The sequence below is a fragment of the Ceratotherium simum genome, unplaced genomic scaffold (genome assembly GCF_057802395.1).
Source record: "Ceratotherium simum simum isolate JZ-2026a unplaced genomic scaffold, ASM5780239v1 HiC_scaffold_48, whole genome shotgun sequence".
Lineage (NCBI taxonomy): Eukaryota > Metazoa > Chordata > Mammalia > Perissodactyla > Rhinocerotidae > Ceratotherium > Ceratotherium simum.
The window spans coordinates 101643-116964 of record NW_028261264.1 but is presented as its reverse complement, the minus strand read 5'-3'; positions in this window follow the sequence as shown (position 1 = coordinate 116964).

Here is a 15322-nt window from a genome sequence, read left to right as displayed (position 1 = left end):
TATATATTGCCTTCTCTATGTTTTCTTCATCTCTGTAGTCTACCCTTCAGATATATTTATTTTATTTCCCAAGAATTTCCGATTACCCATGCTATTGACTCCATAGAGTTTCATGTGTTCTTATGCAGAAACTTCTTCTTCTTTAATATGTGGCTTTTACACAAGTTGAGCAATTGCTGGGCTTGTTTGCAGAATTACAACAGGGAATGAAAATTTCAAGAGAATTTTCCTACCTAATATCTTTTTGTCCTCTACAGTTATTAAAAAATTAAGTAAACTTAAGTGTGAATGTCTATGTATGTGAATATGTATATCAACGCTTTCACAAAAAACATGGGTTGAAGTTATCTTGGTGTAAGACATAAGATGCAGGTAATAATATAAATTAAGAAAATGTGAAAAGGAAAAACAAGCCCTGGACCTAAAATGGAAGCAAGGATAAACCTGTTGCACAGCAACCAGTCCAATCCACTACTCTGTGCAGACCACAGATCCGATCAAAACTTTCTAGCAGCCCATATATACAATCAGTAGCATCCAAAAGACAAGCAAACCAACCAAAAGGTTGGGCAATATATTATCATTATTGATACTAATTTGAAATTATTTCTCCCAAGATTTCTTGTAAAGACAATGAGTTTTGAAATATAAGGCATAATATATTGAATGCTATTACATGTGTAGACGCACAACAGAGTTTTTTTGAGCTGCATTTACTTGCCAGTAATTTGCAGACTTAAACCTGGCTACATGCTTTCTTAGATTGGAGGAGACACTCAGACCCTTCTCCCCACAAAATATTTCTCCTCCCCATCTGCCACACATCTTTCTTTACCAAGAGGCATTTTTAAAAGATAGATGCCTCTGGGAGTGGTCACTCAGAAGGAGCTGAACTCTCAGGGATCTCTCAGTCCTCTCCAGGCATAATGAACTTGCCATTTCTGTCATTCAGTTTGATATGTTAATCAGATGCTTCTTGAGTTACATATTAATTATAAGTCTACAGTATAATCCCAAAGATTTATATTATATTTGCACTCCATCTCTTAAGGAGTTCGTGTACCGTGCAATGCCTAACATAGAATAATAAACATTTTAAACTCATGATAATATGAACCCATTTTAATTTTTCTATACTTGTCCTAATCTAAGGACTAATAAATTTCCTGCAAGATAACAGAAGAGGCAATAGTGGGCCACATACAGCTACAGAGGATTTATGAGAATGAAAACATCCATCAAGTACACATCTCATTGCTTGTTTCATTGAAAGAGAAGATAAGCCTGGAGGAAAATATATTTGGAGACATTTCTGCTTCCTTCATCAAATATAATTATAAGAAAGAAAACTTTATTCTATCTCACAATGTAGAATTATGTTACGGTTTGATTACATTAAGAATTGTTTTGTCTTTCGTCGCTGTTGTGATTTCCTAACATTTTCCTCTGGTTATTTTAACGCAATACTTCGTGAAGAAAAGGAGACACGTCATTTGAATTTCAACTCAAGTCTAGAATTTCTCACATTATCTTAAATAAAAAGTGCTTTCTATTCATGTCACAGGAATCCAATTTCCAATAGTAACAACACTGGAGAGTATACAAGCCTGAGCACCCCTTTGGGATATGCTGCTAGAAGCAAAGAGGATCCTCACGTGCTATTCTAGTACTAAGTGACCAATTATAATGCTCAGCTATCTTTCTGGAATGCAGCAGGGAGAAATCATTCAAAATGAATATAATTGGTCCAATTAGTCTGTAAAGCCCTTTGCTTTGTGAGTTTCATTCACGCATTTTAGATGAAAGAGGAACCTGCAAAATGGAACAGCCAACAGAAATGTCAGCACACAGTAGATACTCAAGAATCATTTGCAATCCACAGTGATAACAATAATGATAATGAAAAGGCCACAGAATTTTAGTGCTGAGACATGTTGACGATCATTTAATAAAAAGAGCCCATTTTACAATCAATGAATTGAGTGACAGGACTTGAGAAATTGAATTTGAGAGACAGATCCAAAGTCATACGGTTAGAGGAAGCTTCATCTCTACATCAGAACATGATTACACTCATTGATTCAAAACATATTTATTATGCAACACCTAGGTACACAGCGCTGAGGGAGAAGCTGGGGGAGATACATCTGGGAGGCAAGGTAATGTCTTAGGTGGGCTTAGTTATTGCCAAGAGACAATTCAGGACAGAGACTGTCTAAGAGTGAACCTCAGGTCTACAACTCATTAGTTGTGTGACCAAGAGCAGTGCACTTAAACTCACCAAGCCTCAGTTTTACTATCTATAAAGTGGAAATAACGTGTCTTCCTCATAAAGTTGTTGTGAAGATTGAATGAGATAACACATATAAAGGTTTTAATAAATATCAGTGAAAAAAATCAAAAAACAAGCAAAAGTAAAAATAAAAATAAAATAAAGAGAGGGAGATACAGTGCCTGCCCTTGTGGAAGTTATGGCATCATGGGGGAGTTAATCAAATAATTAAATACATTTATAATTATCAATTATGACTAGTATTGCAGTCATAATATTAAGGTGTCATAAGATTTTACTACAGTATCTGACATAGTGTGGGACTTTAGGGAAGATTTGTCTGAGGAGGTTATATTAAACTGAGAACTGAATGACAATAATAGGAGGTCACCAGTCATAGTGAGTGATGATGGTAGGGGTGGCAGCTGCAGGGAGGGTAGGGAGAGTAGTCTTGTGAGGTCACAGGAAATGCAAGGATCCCACTTGAGAAAAAGCACCATGGATTCTAGGAAGGGAAGGAAGTTCATAGTGGCTGGACCTTGGAAAGATAAATACAGCTGCACTGAACTAGGCAGGAGAGGTGGGCAAGGTCAGACAGCATAGGGACTGGGCATCCATGTTAATGATTCAGAGTATATTCTAAGTGCACTGGGAAGCCACTGATGAGTTTAATCAGATGCATGCTGTGGTCAAATAAAATTCAAATAAAACTCTCTTTACAACATGAAAAATAGAAGTGTGAAGGCAGAGAGGTTCAGATGACTATTTTGGAAACCCATGCAATAGCTGATAGTACTTGGACTGGGTGATAGTAAACAATTTTGTGAAAAATAGTCATATCTGAGAGATAATTGGGAAGTAATATACATATAGGAGTTGGTGATGAAACCTTTAACACACAAATATCTCTTAAATTTCCTTGTCTTTGAAAACAGCCACTTTCCTCTCTCTCAGGGGAAAAAATCTTTTAATGACATTGTAGGGACAGTTGTCTTGCAGGAAATGTCAATATCTTCTCTGTTCCTACGCTCAACATCCCTCTTTGCTTCCAGGTCCAAGAGAGAATTAGAGTCTAGCATAATTCAGATGTGGAGTGGAAGGACAGCTCTTGGAGGACATGTGTATACATCTGATGTGGGATTGTGCTGATTGTCAGGGTCCGAGGAGCTTGTGGGGAATGGGTACTCAGGAAATTGAATAAAGGAAGATAAACCAAGAAATAACATCAGCAGAGGCCTATACTCAATACAAATGAGATGCAAGACCATCCCTTACATTCTTTGCAAAGGAAGGAGTCAAAAAAATTAGAGAGACACGTATGTTGGTGTAGATCAATCATGTGCAACCTACTTAACCATCTCCTAAACCTGCAGTTCTCACATCTTTTGATCTCAGCACCTGGGTCAACTGTGTCAGGCACCAGGGGCCAGAGGCCAGTTTTTGGAAGGATGGGAAGAGGAAACAGATTCATACTCACTGACTGTGTTCTTCAATTTACTAGAGACTCTTGCGTAATAGGGGAGATTCAAAACAAAATGACTAGACAGATTGAGGCTTTGTTGTTTTCATTTCTACAAGTAGAAACTAAAAGAGGTAAAAATGTTATTGTTGTTGTTTGTGGCCCTGTTATAAATCACCTGCCCCTCTCAACAACCTAAGACCAATATGGCAACTTGACAAGACAATGGGTCAAGCTCCTTTACAAGACACAAAAGTCTCATAATTTATAGCCTTCCTCTCCAGCCACATCTTTTGGTATTCCCCACCACCATGCTGTTGATGGCACAGACCCTCAGAACTTTTGTGCTGTCATCTAGAAAAGCCTCCACCATGACCACCTCTCTTTAGATATCTACATGCTGTTCCTTGTGCTTGCAGTGCTCTTGCACACTACTCCATCTGGCTTGCTTCTATTCATGCCACACAATTCAAGTCAAGAGTTAACCTAAAACATTTTACATTCCCCGCACCCCTGCACAAACAGAATTAGTCACTTCCCCCACTTTGCACCAGGTGATCCCCAATGCAGTACACTCTGTACAGAGCACAGTTAACACCAAGAATTCAGGGTTCCCTCCACACTTGTCCCCCACTCTCAGATCCTAACAAAGGAGTAGTTACAATTCTAAGTGCTTGCTAAATGCCCGGCACAGGGTTGAGCATGTTACGGCTGTTATCTCCTTCAAACTTCAAACAGTTCAAAGAGATAAAACCTGTCTAGAGCAGTGGGGAAATTTCCTAAACATAATACAATTGAGAAAAATGAAAAATGTATGAGATAATACTTCTTTAAGAAATGAAATTGGGGGGCCAGCCCGGTGGTGCAAGCGGTTAAGTGCGCGCACTCCGCTGTGGCGGCCCGGGCTTCACGGGTTCGGATCCCGGGCGTGCGCCGACACACTGCTTTCAAGCCACACTGTGGCGGCGTCCCATATAAAGTGGAGGAAGATGGGCACGGATGTTACCCCAGGGCCAGTCTTCCTCAGCAAAAAAAGAGGACGATTGGCAGATGTTAGCACAGGGCTGATCTCCTCACACACACACACACAAAAATGAAATTGTTTTAAAAAACAGAAAATGCACAGCAACTGTGTTTAAGCATTCTCTGAATAGTTTGGTAAATAAGTTAATACATGTAAAGTTTAGAACCTTGTTTAAAATATGTAATAATCAATATATAAATTTAGAATTAATATGAATGCTTTCATTTAATTTCTCTACTTTGAACCCTGATGTGTTTTTGTATCTTTTTTGGGGAGACAGGGCACTAAAATTTCAGGAACTGCAGCTTTTATGGTAAGCAAAATCACTCTCTCATTATTCACAAATCTCCACCCATTGGTACTATCAATAGAGTATGAGAGATGGGAGAGCGGAGAGAAAAATTGGCAATAACATTCAGCCACCCACCAAAAAAGGGGGCTCTGTTCTGATATTCCCAAATGCAAGAGACCTCCAGCCTGGAGGAGTGAGGAAACGGAGTAAAATAGAGATTCTGTAATGTGTATTTATGATCCAAATCCTAATTACTGTGTGGTTAAGCTGAGAAACACATAAAAACACAAAAAGTGTTCAAAGAAATGAAAACTTAGAAAATGCCGGACACTCAAACATACCTCTTGGCTTCACAATAGATAACCTAATCAACAAAGAAGCCAACTTATTTGAAGGTCAGAATTTTGTTCACTTCTTAATGTTATCTTCTGAAAATACAACACAGACATAATGAAAATTGATGACAATGAAACTGTCATGTTAGAAAAATGTTCAAATTGCAGATATATCTGTTGAGCTCTGAAGATCTGACATGTGGCTGTTTAACAGTTGAAGAAAAACCAATATGGATTACATTTTAATAGAGCTTCAAAGGGAATTGAGATACACAAGTTAAGAGAAACCTTTGAGAAAACTGAGGAAGTTCTCCAACGGATTTTGTGAAAATACCACTCTTTGTGAATGAGCCATGAATAACCATAATGAGGTGTTGAAAATGTTATGTCCCTTTCAATACTTAATTTCTTACTATCTAGGTGTATGAACTGGTCCATAGTTGAAATTCTGTGTAGCATTTCAAGATCTTTGTTTTATTTTCCAAGATCTATTCCAGTGAAACGCTTTATTATAATATGCTAGAAAATGTTGGTTCTGTTTCCCATGTTAGTGTATTCACATCAATAGACATTTTCCTCATATCTGTCTTCCTCAGATAATAAAGACCTTCTGTATTTGTGAATGGTTAACTCCTCTTCTGCACTTTGCACTTATGAAATAGCTTTATTTCTCAGGGGAGGAAGCTGAAGAGAGAGTGTGACAAGTGACAAAACCCCTTCTATCCTTTATAGAGAGTCTGTATCTCTCTTGTCCATTTACCCCACAGTGTACCATGAACCAGATATGTGTGACCAAGGCCACATTTCTAAATACCTGTGCCCTGATAATGCCCTTTTCCAGGAGCTCCTTCCTCAGCTCCATTCTAATGATAGTAGAAGAAGACTCGCTCAGTGTTCATAGATGAGTGACTGAATAAATGAAATTATTTTTGGCCAATTTTCCTTTTTTTATTTTCATGATGCTGACTTTAGATAAAATCAGAAATAGAATGAAATAGAAATATTTCAGGCCCCGTTTAGCCCACAGCCCAAATATTTATTGAACAGTGACTATGGACAATTTATCCAATTAGGTGCTAATCACTACAGATCTAACAGGGAACAACTGAACAACGTAGAAAGAGTCCTTGTGCTGCTCATAGTTGAGGTTGCCATGACTACAGAGCAAAGCAATTGCTTAGTGTGATTGTGAGAAGTTGCAAGACTTGCCCAAGACCATGAAGAGAGTTCATGGCAGAGCCAGCATAATCGGAACTCCTAGCAACACACTTTGCATGTCTTAGATGCTCCAAAACTTAGTCCTCTATCCCCTTTTTTCACCCAAATGGTTTTCTCTACATCTTCTGGAGCAGGAGGTCTAAATTTGGGTCCATTGTTCACTAGGAAAAACATAGATGGGCTTCAAAGGGTACAAGATTCGCCCCTGAAAATGTTCAGGAGAAATCTTGTTTGCATGCTTATGTGTTCAAGAGGGCCTGTTAGATTTTCGGTGGGGTCCATGGTTCAGAGCCATTGGGCTACAGGTTTCAGATTTGCATCCCTCAAAATGAAGGCCTTCTAGAGTGATGTAGACACTTCCTGAAATGGATTTTACCAAAGGAATTTGGGCAAGAAAGAGTAAACTAGATGAAATTTCCTTTAGAGTACCTTAGAACTCTAACCTTCTAGATTTGACTGCTGAAGACAGTTGTCAGCCAAACATTAAAGTCAAGTCTCATTTTATCATTTTGAACATATCCAGAAGAACAAACCTAGGTATATCTTATGAAAACACTGCCAAGAAGAGGAAGTAAGTAAGGGTATACTGATATTTTATATTGCTGTTGTGATAAAAAAAAAAAAAAGAGAGAGAGAGAGAAGACATCCTAAATGAACAATTACTGGTTTTCATATGAAAGAATTTCAAATCAAAGCAAAGTGATTACGAATCTTAAGTGTGAATAACAGCATCAATGTAAGCAAACATTTGTAGGGTAATGGTTTGTCCTTCCATTTAATTTTATCTTAAAGGGAAAAAAGTGCCCCTGTTCTCAAGGAGCTTACCTTTTACTAAATATAGACAGGCTAGATGTTCACCAAGCCCATCTACTCTTCTAGACACAGAGGAAGATCACATTCCCCTGTCAACTTTATACTTAAGCAAGGACCATGTGACTACATTCTGGCCAATGGGATTTGACAAAAATGAGGTACACCATTTCTATTTCTGGAAATATAAATACACAATAAAACCCCATACACAATCATCCACATCATCCATCCTCTCTTCCCCTTCTGCCAAATCCCAGCGGCCATGTTCGGTGACGGTGATGCCGAAAGAAGGAAGAAAACTGGCTCTCCAAGTCACCAATTAGCAGAAAGATGACACGTCCCAGAACTTGAAATGGAATATAGTCTAGCCCATCCCAATTAAAATTGGTCACTCATTTAAAAATCAAAAAAATGTATATTAAAAACCCAGCAACTAAACAGGCATTGCAATTGTTAAAAATCAAAAACAAACAAAAATGTAACCCCTACCTTTAGGGAAGATAATTTAATTGTGGAAAATGTAATTGCTAGCAGATATATATTACAACATTGTTTAGAGGCAAATTGAAAGGGGAAAAAAGATTGTTAAAAAGCAATTATTGTCTGTACTTTCCAATAAATTTTACTGTGAAACTATAACTTCTCTAAAAAAACATAGTTTATTAAAAACGGTGGGAGGAGGTGGTTGTTATCTCATGAGAAGAGTGTTGAGTTTGAAGGGGTCCAAAGATGAAGGGGAAGATTGAAGGAGGTTTTCATTTTTCCTCTATATTCTTTACAGTTTTTGACTTTTTTTTAGTAACAGGCATGTGTTAATGTAACCTATATAATAGAAATAAAAAAGAATTAAAAATGGTTTGCCTATCTTTATAAATATATTAAATATAATTAATGACATTGCTTATAAATGACATATTTAAAACTTTTGCCTTTTTATGTAACTGTTTATCCGTACATGAAGAGGCAAAAAATACGTTCCAACTTTAGCTTAACAGGGAAAAGACATCTTTCTTGGAGAATTTTTGCCACCTTGTGGTGTGTAAAAGTAATATCACACATTTAATATATCCATACATTTGCTCAAAGAGGCATCTTCTACTAGCCAGGCTCTGTTGCACTAAATGCTTTTGTAGAATCCATACCCTTCAAAATATCTGTGAGTAAGAATTCCGACTTTGTAGCACTTAATTATGCTGAAGAATTTATGTGTATTTGCGGTCATATATTTCCTGTCTCTTCCCTAAACTGTAAACCCTAAGAAAGCTGGGTCCATATCTGTTTTTGCTCACCAATGTATTATATCCCCTCCCTAGCATAGTCCCTTGCATAGCACTTAGCACAGAAGCACTTGGTAAATATTTGCTGAGTTAGTTAATTGATTAGTTAATGTGCTGAAACTTAATCATCTTTGGGTTATTTTTGAAATTAAAAAAAGCAATGGACAGAACAGTGTGTACAATATCTTCCCATTTGCCTGTGTGTGCAAAGATATATTCATGTAAATTCTTGTAAATTGATAAAACTTTCTGGAAGGAATGATAGGAACTATTAATACTGATCCATGTTAGAGAAGGAAGTTGGAGGTCTGGGCTGTGATGATCACTTCTTATTGTGTACTCATTTGCATATCTTATTGGAATGTTTACCATGAACATATATTATTTTTCAATATAAATACATAAACCAAAAAATAAATAGTATAACTATTACCCAATATAGACAGCAAATTACTTGTATTTTTCATTATATAAAAGGGAGAAAATAGACTTCCACGTCTTTTCTAAATTTTATTTTATTAATAAAAATTGTATATAGGGGCCGGCCCCGTGGCTTAGCGGTTAAGTGCTCGCGCTCCGCTGCTGGTGGCCGGGGTTGGGAAACCGGGCGCGCACCAACGCACCGCTTGTCAGGCCATGTTGTGGCGGCGTCCCACATAAAGTGGAGGAAGATCCGTATGGATGTTAGTTCAGGGCGTCTTCCTCAGCATAAAGAGGAGGATTGGCATGGATGTTAGCTCAGGGCTGATCTTCCTCACACACACACAAAAAAGTTGTATATATTTAAGGTGCACGATATCATGTTTTGGTTTACATATACATAGTGAAATCATTACTACAGTCAAGCTAATTAGCATAGGCATCTCCTCACATCATTATCATTTTTGTGTGTATGGTGAGAGCACTTAAGATCTACTTTCTTAGCAAATTTCCAGTATAAAATAAAATGCTATTAACTATCGTCACCATGCTATACATTAGTTTTTAGAACTTATTTATCTTACATAACTGAAACTTTCTATCCGTTGACCAACATCACCCCATTTGCCCCACCTCCCTGCCCCTGGTAACCACTGATCTACTCTCTACTTCTATGAATTTGACTTTTTTAGATTCTACGTGTAGGTTAGATCACGCGGTATTTTTCTTCCTCAGTCTGGCTTATCTCACTTATCATAATATCCTCCGGATTCATCCATGTTGTCATAAAATACAGGGTCTCCTTCATTTTTAAAGCAAGTTATATATATATTTGGTGATATATATATATGATATACATCTCGCAATTTCTTTATCCATTCATCTATTGATGGACATTGATTATTTCCATATCTTGGCTATTGTGAATAATGTTGCAATGAACATGGGAGCTCAGATATCTCTTCAAGGTACTGATTACACTTTCTTTGGATATATACTCAGAAGTGGGCATAGCTGGGTCATATGGTAGTTCTATTTTTAGAGGAACCTCCACATTGTTTTCCATAATACATGTAACGATTTATATTCCCACCAAAAATGCATGAGTCCTCTTCTCCACATCCTTGACAACACTTGTTACCTTTTGTCTTTTTGATAATAGTCATCTCGACAGTTGTGAGGTGATATCTCACTGTGGTTTGATTTGCATTTCCCTGATGATTAGTGATGTTGAACATCTTTTTATATACCTATTAGCCATTTGTATATCTTCTTTGGAAAAACATTCAGGTTCTCTGCCCACTTTTTAATTAGGTCTTTTTTTCTTGCTATTGAGTTGTTTGAGTTCCTTATATATTTTGGATACTAACTCCTTATCAGATTTATGATTTGCAAATATTTTCTCCCAATACGTAGGTTGCCTTTTCATTATGTTGATTGTTTCCTTTGCTGTGAAGAAGCTTTTTTGTGTGTGTGTGTGTGGAAGCTCAGCCCTGAGCTAACATCCATGCTAATCCTCCTCTTTTTTTGCTAAGGAAGACGGGCCCTGGGCTAACATCCATGCCCATCTTCCTCCACTTTATATGGGATGCCCCCACAGCATGGCCTGACAAGCGGTGCATCGGTGCACGCCCGGGATCCAAACCTGGGCTGCCAGCAGTGGAGTGCGTGCACTTAACCACTACGCCATGGGGCCGACCCCTGAAGAAGATTTTTAGTTTTTTATTTTATTTTATTTTTATTTTTGTGAAGAAGATTGGCCCTGAGCTAACATCTGCCAATCCTCCTCTTTTTTTGCTGAGGAAGATCAGCCCCGGGCTAACATCCGTGCCCATCTTCCTCTTCTTTATATGGGACGCCGCCACAGCATGGCTTGACAAGCGGTGTGTCGATGTGCGCCCGGGATGCGAACTGGCGAACCCTGGGCCCTGGCACACAGCAGGGGAGTGCGCGCACTTAGCCACTTGCGCCACTGGGCCAGCCCCCTGAAGAAACTTTGTAATTTGATGTAGTTCTGCTTGTTTATCTTGGTTTTTGTTTTCTGTGCTTTTGGTGCCGTATACAAAAAATCGTTGCCAAGATCAATGTCAAGAATCTTGTCCCCTGTGTTTTATTCTAGGAGTTTTTACGGTTTCAGGTCTTATATTTAAGTCTTTAACCCATTTTGAGTTTATTACTGTGTATGCTGTAAGACTGGGGTCCCCTATCACTCTTTTGCATAATTCCACATGACATTTTATTGCAATCCTCTTATTTTTATCTCAAATCTTAACATTGTAATATCTAACTTTTTAAACTTATCCTTTCAGTATTTCAGGGCCTCCCCCCAAGCTAGTGCAATGTTTTCTCTGTCATATATTTGCTCTATTTTGTGTGTGTGTGTGTATAGCATAGCTATATACATTCAGAAGATTATATCAATCAAACATCTCTCAGAGGAAAGATCCAATTAAAAAAAAATGGGAGTAGAAGAGAGAACAGAGTAAAGGAAAAGGGGAGCAAGTTTAATTATTTCCCTGTGCAATGTTGATCATTATTTGAGTGGTCAAAACTATTTCCTTCCCCTTGTTGTCTTCATCAGAAAGTACCAAGAAGCACTGACTCTCTTTGCAAAAAAATTCTCTTGTACTTCTCTACCGCAAATTTCTAAAATCCCTCAAGAACGTAATCATCTTTATTTTTTTTTAATGGAAGTTTCTTTGGGAATAGTTATGAGTTAATCATAAAATGTTAAATTTCCCTTTTAGTGTGATAGCTATTTGAGATTTCCTTTCTTCCTTCATTTCCGTCCCTCTTTTCTTTCCTTCCTTTTTTTATGAACAGGTACCATGGTGCCCTCGAAGGAGTAATTACCCTAAATATCAGGAGGATCAGGTTCTTAATATGATTGTGCTTCTAACTCTATGACCTTGAACAGATCAGTTCCTCACTCCGATTATTAGCTCCCTCACCAGACAAAGACAGGGCTCAGCCCAGGCTATCTGTAAGGTAGTTTTCACTTCTAACATTTCTGTGACTCAAAAAACTATATAGGAGTTTGCAGCCTGAATAATGAGTAGTTAATTCTTCAGAGAAACCATTGCAGCAAAATGCTGACAAACTATTCTTGCCAGTGTGAGACTGAGGCTCCAAGGCCCAATATGGTTACTGATCCCCTTTCTAACAAGACACCTTGAGCATCATTAAGATCGATTCAGTGCACAGAGACGGGCAATTACTAAACTTGAAAGAAATTATTAGCCTCATTCCTAAACAATTTCAGAGGCACTAATTAATCAAGGCCATTTAAAATAACAAAACTTCCTGGGTGATAATTAGTGTTCAGCTCTGAAAGTTAGCTCCTAGGGCCTGATCCAGGTCAGGAAGCAAAGGACTGACCCTCGGGATGGACAATGCCTTTGTACATTGATGTAAGACAGGAGGCCCACTTTTTAGCATTATCTGTTCATTGGATGCTATCCTGTCTTCTTGGGGTTTGATCCCTTGCCCTACAAAAGAAAACAAAACAAAAAAAAAACAAAAATGTATTCCAATTCAGCAAAAACTGGCAAACCCAAGAGATTAAATTAATTTATAAAAATCGGAAGCTGTAAGAAAGGCTGTAATTCAAATCTTTGCTCTGTTGAAGAACGTGTGTCTTGCACAAAGACATTTCTAGGTTTGAACACCAGCTCTTAATCCTGAGCAAGTTATTAAAACTCTAGTTTCAATTATTTCAAATGCAACAGCATGTTAAATAATAGTACCTGCAGTGGGGAATTAAATGAGATAATGCACATAATGTGCCTGGAACATAATAAGAACTCAATACATATTAATTGTCATTATTGTTTAGTCATCACTGTCATTCTCACCCAGGCTGTTGCACCAGCTCCTACCAGGTCCCCTCACCTCTTGTCGCTCTTCATCCCTGACCATCCTACACGAAGCCACCTCTCCAGCTGGGTAGCCCTACATGTTATAAATGGTGGCCTCTTCCTACAGAAAGAATAATGCCCCAACTCCCCAAACTAAACAGGCCGTAATCTGACTCCATCGATTTTTCTATCCATATCTCCCACCACTTTACTTCATAATTCCTGTAATCCCAGCTAAATCAGACCACTTGTTTGTCACATCGTCATGCTCTTCCTGTGCCATTCTCTCTACCTGGTATGCTTCTCACCATTGCTAGATGTCCAAGTCCTACCTTCACTGCCAATCTCAAGGATCACCTCCTCCACGAAACCATTCACTGCCCTAATCCAATATGAAGCTTCTTTCTTTCTTTCCTTCTTTCCTTATTTCCTATGAGTCTCCACCAAACCGTGTTTTTGCTTCTTATGGCTATTATATTCTGTCATACATTTTAGTCATTTTTACATTAGCTATGCTTTATTAGATTGGAAATTTCCTAAGGATAGTGATCATATCTTTCTGGTTATTTTGAGTAATAGCAATAAATGCCAACAAATTTGTATACTATTTTAACTTTGATAAATAACCCTTATTTCATTGCTCACAAATGATTATACTTCTATTTTGTAAATAAGGCCTTCCTAGAAGCAAGGTAGCTTCTGGAGATCACAAAGAAAGTTAGTGACAAAGTTAAGTCTAAAACTCTGCTCCTGGGGCTGGCCCAGTGGCATAGCAGTTAAGGTCACACACTCCGCTGCAGCGGCCTGGGGTTCACAGGTTCGGATCCCGGCACCGGGCCTACGCACCGCTTGTCAAGCCATGCTGTGGGGGCGTCCCATATAACGTAGAGGAAGATGGGCACGGATGTTAGCCCAGGGCCAGTCTTCCTCAGCAAAAAGAGGGGAATTGGCATTGTATGGTAGCTCAGGGCTAATCTTCCTCACAAAAAAATAATAATCATAAAAACTAAAAAAATAAATAAATAAAACTCTGCTCTTTGACTTCATATCCAGTGATCTTCCCAGTCCACTTTTTCTTAATTTTATGTGGACAAGATCAGTGGTCCTTTGTCAATGTTGTCGATGGCCCTTATGCACCTGGGCTTCCCACGTAGCTATTTACGTATTTGCCAGAGTATTCGTTGGATCTCAATTTTACAAAACAAAATTAAGTAAAAATTATAAGCATTAACTTCCTCAGCCCCCTTCTCGATTCTGCCATTCTGCTCCTTCTGTCTCCTCCCTGACATAGTCTTCCCCACCAGAGGGTCCACAGACCCAGAACCTCCTAAGAGCCTGTAGAATCACCTCATCAGGGACAAAATCTGTGGCACAGAGCCTCAGGGTTAAAACCAGGCAAATGAAGATAGGGGACAGGAGTGGTGAATGCATTTTTTATTCCAGCAAACAGTAAATTAAATATTTGATGTCTATACGCTGGCAAGGCAATGCTTAAAACAGTGTTATTGACTGGTAATAAATAATAAATAGGTTGAAACAGGCTTGTTCTAAAATCCCAGCCTCAATTAAAAATAAATAAGAGGAGAGTTACTATCCTTGAAAAAGACATTTTGGACTTTCTGAAGAGAATTCCAGGGTCCTTTTTCAGTAGATGTTTTTAAAAGTATACTGGTTATAGAAAAACTGAACAATACAGAAATGTAGAGAGAAATTTTTTTAAAGTCGTGTGTGGTCTCACCACACAAACATAACTGCTACTAAGTTAGGTGATTTATTTTTTTCTTTCTTTTTTTTTTTATTCTTTCTTTCCTGTGTAGTGCTTTTACACATGTATATAACATTTTATTTTGATTTCTTAACAAGAGGAAAAAAATAATATTTTCATGATTTTACAGAAACTTGGTTGAGATTGGTAATAGCTGAAAAATATTGCTTTATAAAGGACATAATGTGACAAGTCACTAGCCTTAAATGTTCGTTGGAGGGAAATTATTGTGTCAATAGTTCATCATTCCATCTGCTTTTACTTTCAAGGATGAAAGTCATAAGAAGCCATTTTCAAAACATTTTGAAGTTCTCTTCTTTTTTTTTTTTTTTAAGATACAGACCTGGATACTTCTTTGAAGTGGAACATATTCCCTTATTCTATACAAATCCTGACAGTCAGCTTTTTAAAAAAATCATGGTAAAGTAAACATAACATAAAATTTACCAGTTTAGCTATTTTTGAGTGTACAGCTTAGTGACATTAAGTACATTCACATTCACCCAAACATCACCACCATCTACCTCCAGAATTATTTTTTCATCATTCCAAATTGAAACGCAGCACCCTTCAAACAATAACTCCACATT